We start from the raw sequence: 8,718 nt of genomic DNA on the forward strand, positions 1-8,718 counted from the left end.
CATAAAGACACACACCAAATGAATGTAGACGTTACTTTCATAACAGTTGCAAACCCAAAAGGACATCAAATCATAAATAAATCGATGCTGAAAGAAAAGTTTGCTTCGGCCAGAGATGTTGATGAAATGTTCCCTGTTGTAATTCACGGCCGCCACACTTGTGCTGCTTTCCACTGAATCATGTGCAGCTGTTAAGAAGTGTGAGTCTGGTTTCTGGGGGTGGGGGTGATTTTCGCCATCACTCTTCTTGTCAAGTGCAGAACCTGAGTATTTTCACTTAAAACCTTCTGGAGGGTTTGCTTTTCATTTCCCCCTATCTAGGAACATGAATTCTAGATTTGCTCCTGTCATTTGCTGTTGGTTTAAAAAAAAAAAAAATCCTCAGTTGGAGTGCTTTTTAATCATTCTTGATGGAAGTGCTTCTCAAAGCTGGGTCTCCAGCTGCTAATGGACTACAACTCCCATCATCCCCAGCCACAATGGCCTCCGACCATTGTGGTGGGGGATGATGGGAGTTGTAGTCCAACATCTGGAGACCAAGCTTTGAGAAGCCCTGCTCTATGGACTGGTTCACACAATTGATTTCATCTCATTTGTTTGTTATTTCTCTTTGTAAACCGCCCTGAGCCATTTTTGGAAGGGTGGTATAGAAATCGAATTAATAATAATAATAATCTCCCTCCCAAATCATGTTTCCCCTGCTAACTGGGCAAAGAGGCACCTTTAGAGAAACGTGGTGGCTCTCTTTATTGAGCAGACTTTTCAACAAAAGTTTTCAACAAAAGTTCCCAAAATAGCTTCCATATATATATATATGACATTTAATATACTGCTCACTCTGAAGACTCTGGGCGGTGCACAAAAACATGCAAACAAGGCAACATTAAAAAATTACATTCTAAATTAAAAACTAAAGTTGCTAACAAAAAACAAATAGGTAAACTACAGGGCAAAAGCCTGGCGAAATAATAAAAAAATAAATAAAACAGCTCCCAGTCTTCACAAGGATCCCAATCTTAAAAAAGAAACACAAGACAGGCACCAGCAACAGCCACTGGAGGGATGTTGTGCTGGGGACGGAGAGGGCCAGTTGCTCTCCCCCTGCTAAATAAGGAGAATCACCACTTTTAAGAAGGTGCCTCTTTGCTCAGTTAACAGTGTAAACCGACCCAGGTTTTGAAATCTGCATCGTGGGCTCTGCTCTTTGGAAGCAGTTTGGGAGTACTCCTGGACCCAAACCTCTCCCTGGTACCTCAGACTGAGGCAGTGGTCAGGCGTCCTTTTTATCAGCTTCAACTGATGTGCCAACTACATCCATTTCTTGAGACAGATGACCTTAAAACTGTGGTGCATATGTTGGTAACCTCCAGGCTTGATTACTGCAATGCACTCTATGTTGGGCTGCCTTAATAATAAATATCAAACTCTTGTTTCAGTTAAAGCTGCTTCCTGTACAATTACATAGAGAGGATAAGTAATTTTTCTGCAACACAAAAGGACCCTGAAAATCTAAATTTCAACATGGTGGGAGGCAGAGGCAGGCAGAAAATGACACCCCCAAATTTAAGTAAGTAAGAAATTGTTCTTCCAGCTTTCCCTCTGTCTGCACCCCTGGTGCTTACTTTCCTTTTCAGCTGCAAGGACACTTTCTTGCCAGAAACCCACTAAATTGGAAAAGAAATACGCATGCAGACATTTTGTAATGATGGTGTTGATGTTGGTGCCTCTGAGTTCTGAAAACGCTCCGGTGGCGATGAGCTCTTTGCATCCTTTCGGCAAGAGTGACATCAGATATTTGGCTTGGTGGGTCACTTCTCCTCTGGCCCTCACAGGTGATAAATGGTTGAAACTGTCCTACTCAGCAGTTACATAACTGTTTCTTTTTGCTCCCCAGCTTCCAAGACTTCTTGGCATCTTCTCTCCGGCTGGGCTTGTTGGTAAACAGCAATTCCTGTCCTGGAGGAAGATTTGACAGACCTGGGTCCAATCTGAGAGAAAGACTCAGTTGGTTGCTCTCAGATAGCAGGCCTGGGAAGAACCTCAATCAATAAGAAAGGTCAGTCCAGACCAATGGCCTGATGGAGATAAGCTGCTTTCTATCTATCTATCTATCTATCTATCTATCTATCTAGCTATCTATCTATTCAGTCAATTTATATACTGCCCTTTCAAAAATGGCTCAGGGTGGTTTACATCAAAGTAAAAACAATTAAAATCAATTAACAATTAAAATCAAAACTATAAAAACAACATAAAACTAATTAACAGGTAAAACATTTAAACAGTTAAAAACTCTAGAGAACCAGGCTGAACAATTACAGCACTTGCAGTTGTTGTTGTTGTTGTTGTTGTTTACAACAAATTAAAAACCCAGGAAGGCCAGGCCAAACAGATAGATTTTCTATATGTTTCCAGTCCCCCCCAGCCACCCCCACTGTCAGATTTTTCTCTTGGTGCATGCTTCAAGTTGACTGTTGCCATTTTATTCAAGGATCTCTGTATCACAAATATCCGTCATGTCCCCAGTTTTCAGGGAAAAGTTGGGGGGAGAACTATGCAAACAAAAAGAAAGATGGAAGCAGAAGCAGAAGGAGAGATTCCACCAGCACTGCTCAGAAGCAAATGGGACACAGGATAGATCCCAAAATACTGAATTTAGATGACAAACCAGTACATTCTGTCCATCTGTTAAAATTAGGAGCTGCTCCAGTGGGAACATTGCTGTGTACAAGAATGTGTTCAGGGAAGTCCTTTGCCAAGCCACTGACGCCCAGAGAGAGAGATTTGTCGTGCAAAAAGCAATCGCAAATGAGTGATGGTATAATAATTATTATCTGCTGTACAAAAATGCCTGAAGACCACACCAAGCAGGCTGCCATCTGCAGGTCTGCCAAAAGGTACCCAAATTCTGTGCCAAGGGAATGCATATTCCACTCAGAGTGAACTCAAGGAAGCAGGGCCCACATCGCCAGGAAGGCGCATGAAGAAGTGATTGCAACGGATCCTACAGGGGGCACCTTTGGAGACAAAATCGCTCCTGCTCCTGCTCCTCCTCCTCCTCCTCCTCCTCTTCCTTTTCCTCTTCCCATTGTTCACTCTTTAACATCTGTGGCTGCTTTTAGAAAACAGCTAAATACCTTTTTATTTGTTCAGGCTATTGCCCCTTAGGGCCTGCTCTCCAATGGCTGCTGCGCATGCACGTTGGCCAACTGAGAAGTGGTATTGGGGCATGACTGAGCGTGAAGGAATGTTCCGCCCTTTGTTCTGCCCCTGCCCCCAGCCTCCACCAGCCACCACTGCTACTGCAGATAATAATAATGGCCAACATGTCCCACAGCATTAGGCAGGCTCCCTGGAGCCCAGCTAAAGGTTTGCTGCACATTTTGCTGCTCTCCACTCCCTCTGAAAATGCTATTTGGTTTCCAGGAATACGTCCCTGGGCGTTGCGCAGTACTTTGAAGGGAGGGGTAAAGGTAAAGTTGTGCCATCGAGTCAGTGTTGACTCCTGGCACCCACAGAGCCCTGGGGTTGTCTTTGGTAGAATACAGGAGGGGTTTACCATTGCCTCCTCCCAAGCAGTCTGAGATGCCTTTCAGCATCTTCCTATATTGCTGCCGCCCAATATAGGCGTTTCCCATAGTCTGGGAAACATGGAGGGGAGAGCAGTTAAAATCCCTCCCGCTCCCCTTGTGCAGCAAGGCTTTGGCTGAGTTCTGCAGCAGCCTCTCTGCGAGGGCATAGCTATTACTCTGCCTTCGTTATGCTGTGGAACATGTTAGCCGATAATAATAAGAATATGATTCAGTCCTTGGCATCTCCAGGAAGGACTGGGAAATACCTGCCTGAAGCCCCGGAGAGCTGCTGCCAGTCAGTGTAGAAAACACCAAACTAAATGGACCAATGGATCGACTCGATATAAGACTGTAACCTATGCAATTCATTGGCTTACTAGGGGGGCACCAGGGCACAGATTCATAGGTTCTGCGTTCTAGCTCTGACAGCTCCTGGCACCAGTGGTCCCTGTAACTGGGATTCCCAGATGTTGTTGACTACAACTCCCGTCATCCTCAGCCAAAGGCGACTGCAACTGGAGATGATGGGAGTTGTAGTCAACATCATCTGGGAATCCCTGTCACAGGGAACTCTGTCTGGCATCCTCTAGGCCCATTCATAGGTTATTTTCAACACTTGTACAATCAGTGTACAGTGTACCTAGATGCAGAGCTGTACACAGGGACAGTAATTCATACATTATGTTGAACACAGGTACAGCAGTATACTTCCTGTCTGTCCCATGCATTTGAGGGGCCTGTACCCAGGCTGACTTCAAAAACAAACACAGGTACAGTCATCCACACAAGCATAATGTCTGAATCAGGCTTCTGTGAAGCCCCAAACGTTGCTCCGGTGAAGTGACGTTGGGTCCTCTGAAAGCATCCTTGATGCAAAGGTCAGGTCCCACAGACTCCAGCCTTTGAATGGCTTGGATGAAAACAGAGCTACCCAGCTACCTAGGCAGCAGGGCTGGCTTTCTGTTTAGGTTTGAATAAACAGAGATTTGCAAGGCCAAGTTTGGTATAATTCTGCTAGTGTTTGAGTACATAAGGAACAGTTACACAACTGTGATGTAAGATTATGCCATAGTGGCAGGAGAAAGCTACATCCCAGAGTTGTGTTCCCAAGCACTGAACCCACTGATGCGGCTTCCAGCGGTTTTGTTCCTTTCCGTGGCTCTCTCTTCCAAGAATCTCTTTACTCTCCCAAGCAAGTTCCTCCTCCACACTGGGAACATTTTTCCATCCAGATCTGGCAGAAGGAGATGGTTGTAGTCATTGGGGGGATTGCGCAATGATCCAATGTTCAGACAAGCTGGTACTGCAGCCTAGGTGGCACCCTTGAGGCAGAGAGCTCTGCCTGCCATCCTTGAAGTGATGTTGCAGGAGATAAGATGTTCAGAGCCTGACAGCTCTGAGTGTATATCCTCAAAGCTCACATGCACTTGCACGTGTATATACACACACACACACACTTCCAAGTCTATCTTTTCCCTTCTCTCTTTCCCTCCTCCTCCTCCTCCTCCTCGCTCTTTCTTTCTCTCCCCAATCTCTCTGGGACAAACTAAACAGAATGGTGGCATGTTTCTTAAGCATGTCACGTTAATATAAGGCCCTGTTATTTCCATTGTTATACTTCAACCAGGCAGACATATGCAGGATGGGGCTGTAGCTCAGTGGAAGAGCATCTGCTTACATGCAGAAGGGCCCAGGTTAAATCCCTGGCTGGCAGCATCTCCAGGCTGGGCTGGGAGAGAATCTTGCCTGCAACCTTGGAGAGCCGCTGCCAGTCAGTGTAGGCAATGCTGAGCTAGACAGACAGACCAAGGGTCTAACTCCATAGAAAGCCATTTCCAATGCTCCTACGTAACATGGCTTTGCTCATCACATCTACTTTGGTCTCCTCTTGCCAATGCAATGTAGTAGGTAGACCAAGGCGGCAGAGACTTGACTCCACACTCAGCCATGAAGATCACCGAGGAATTGGGCCAGTCTTTCTGTCTATCTGCCTAGACTACCTCACAGGGTTGCTGTGTGGACAAAATATCTACTACATAGGGTTATTGTGAGCAGTGTTCCCTGTAACAGGGATTCCCAGATGTTGTTGACGACAACTCCCATAATCCCAAGTGAAAGGCCATTGCTGCTGGGGATGCTGGGAGTTGTAGTCAGCAACATCTGGGTATCCCTGTTTGCAGGGCACACCAATTGTGAGCTGGGTAAAGAACTGAGTCCATTGTCGTCTTCTAGCAGAAATAAAGGTAATCCACCCACACACACATTCCAGCTGTCCTCATAATGGTCATATTTTGCTAATAACAATCTATAAGTCACAACCTTAGCACTTTAGACCATGTTGCTGCCCGTTATCCTTGGCTCCTTCCAAGTTCTTAAGCTTTCTGTTTTTCTTTGGATTTATATAGTTAATGAGTGAAACACTTAGTACTTTATATAAAAGTTGTTGCTAATCAGTTTCCCCCCGGATGATTCTAAGATTATACATACAAAGACACATGTTTTCACCCAAGCTTTTAAACTAGACTTGTGGCTTTAAATTGTTTTAAAGTTCTAATGTCTCTTTTAATTTGCTTTTATGTTGTTGTAAACCACACAGAGATGATAGTTTGAGTCAGTGTACAAATTTAATTCATTAACTAATTAAGAAAGACAGCTGAAAGTCAAGAGGCATGGCAAGCTGGTAATTGAAATATACCGAAATTTACTTGACGAAGTGAGCCTGACATGCTGCAGTCTCTTTTCCTGCCTCTATCAGGGTGGCGCTGTAGAGCCACACAGCTCAAGGGGACATAGACCATGCCTCCAAGTATTTTGCCTTTCTGCCCTGCACCTCTCCTGCATAGAACTGCCACAGTTCTCTCCCTTTACCATGCCAGCCTGCACTCCAGTTTGAGGCACCTTTCCCAGGCTTAATGTTTCAGAAAATAAGGGGAGGCAAACCACATCTCCAGGCTAGTGTGGTAGAAGAGTATCTGCTTGCTCTTCCACCACACTAAGAGGAGAGGAGAGAGCTGGTCTTGTGGTAGCAAGCATGACTGGTCCCCTTAGCTAAGCAGGGTCTGCCCTGGTTGCATATGAATGGGAGACTAGAATTGTGAGCACTTGTAAGATATTCCACGCCTGCAACCTTGGAGAAGCCGCTGCCAGTCTGTGAAGACAATACTGAGCTAGATGGACCAAGGGTCTGACTCTATACAAGGCAACCTATATTCCTACGAAACTGCCAATCAGCATAGTTGCTCTTAGTTTGATAGGGCTACATGTGCTTAGCTACAGCTGCTGGGCATACACACTGCTGGATCAGGACCAAAGAGCTTTATACAGTTGCAAAACACTAAAGAGAAAGCCTTCCAACCTGTATATGTCAGCCAGAGGTTTCATTAGCAACTCTATCCCTGGAAAAAATGACTTGTAAATTTTGTTCTATCCTTTTGTTTATTTTCCACTTGCGGATGTTTACTTTGCAGCTCTGTTACGGCTTAAAAAAAAAAAAAAATCCTGCTTTTACATGTAAAGATATCTCATGTTTTCCTCCACATCTTGAAATCTATAGAATTTAATCTGTGAAATGTACACACGGAACCAGAGGTTAAAAGCCACCCTCCGCATAAATATGCAGCATGCGTGGAATTTGACTGAAGAGTTGTGCTCTTAATCATCTTCAGACAGAACCAACCATAATTTCAGGTTGGTTATCGTTTCAATGATCTTTTCTTAACCATGCGTTTTATTGCCTCATTGCTTGCTGGATTTATGACATGTGCGTCACTTTGAGTGATTGGCTCCAAGCATTTCAAATCAACAGATGCAGAAAGTGCTCTTTTTGTTCCCTTGATGATTTTTTTTAATTGTGTGGCAGGGTGTTTCGGGGCAGGGGGGAGTATGTATGTGTTCTTGAGGACAAAAGGTTAAGTGCTACTTCACTTGCAAAGCTGAATAATGGTCCCCTTGGATGACAGCCGAGAATTTCACAAGATCATGTGTGAAGCTGGCCATTTTTGATGGAAAGGATGAGTCTGTAGCTGGGTTCTAAGGTTGCAAGAATTGAGGGAGCCACAATCAGGCCCAGATGGTGGGTAGCACTGACATATGCCAAAATATAGAGCTCTTTGGATCCCTCCATGGATCAGGGAAGGGCAAGACTGCTAGGTTGCATTACCCAAACTCTGGAAGCCTAGAATCAATTCAGTTTCAGCACATCTTGGAATGAACCAGTCTGCCCGAGTTCCAGAATGGGTTCTGGAGCAGATCCAATCACGGCTTCTGCCATGGCCTGATCTATCTATCTATCTATCTATCTATCTATCTATCTATCTATCTATCTATCTATCCTATGTTTATACCATCTGATATGCACATCTCTAGGTGGTGTACACAGCCACAGAGAAAGCCTGGTCCCAGATCACCACCTGAGTCCCATGACATGCAGAAATTCCTGCCTTTTGCAGCACAGGGTTAAAAATGCTGCCGAATTCCACCATGTCCTGGGGATGCTTGATGAGTTTCAACTGACAGGATGCAGGAGAGAGGAGTTCTACTCGGAGTTGCTTTCCTTCAACAGCACTTCGTTCATGGTGGTCTGGCACAAGCTTCACTGATATATTTGAAGGCTCAGAAGACAGCAACTTGGAGCCTTCAAAAGTCTTTCTTGGAAATCAACATGTGGGTTTAAATTAATTCCTTTCTTCCAACCCTGACAAAATATCCCGCTCACAACAACAACAACAGTGATAAGAAAACTCAAGAACAATAATGAAAGAAAAAACAGGCAATGTGACCCAAAGCTGGTTTCAGCAGCTGTTAGCAAACAAAGTTACAATTGAGATTTCCCTGCCTCTTCACAGAGAGGAAGCCTATCAACTGCGACTAGTCATTATGGTTATACACAACCGTATGTCACACGGGTACATACAGGAAGCTGCATTCTACTGAGTCAGACCCTTGGTCCAGCTAGCTCAGTGTTGTCTACACTGACTGGCAGCAGCTCTCCAAGGTTCCAGGCAGGAGTCTCTCCCAGCCCCACCTGGAGATGCTGCCATGGAAGGAACCTGGGAACTTCTGCATGCAAAGCAGATGCTCTACCACTGAGCTATAGACCCATCCCTGCTCCTGAGGGCAAGGACACATTCCTGCAAGAGATTAGGTC

The sequence above is a fragment of the Hemicordylus capensis genome, chromosome 9, assembly GCF_027244095.1.
Source record: "Hemicordylus capensis ecotype Gifberg chromosome 9, rHemCap1.1.pri, whole genome shotgun sequence".
NCBI lineage: Eukaryota > Metazoa > Chordata > Lepidosauria > Squamata > Cordylidae > Hemicordylus > Hemicordylus capensis.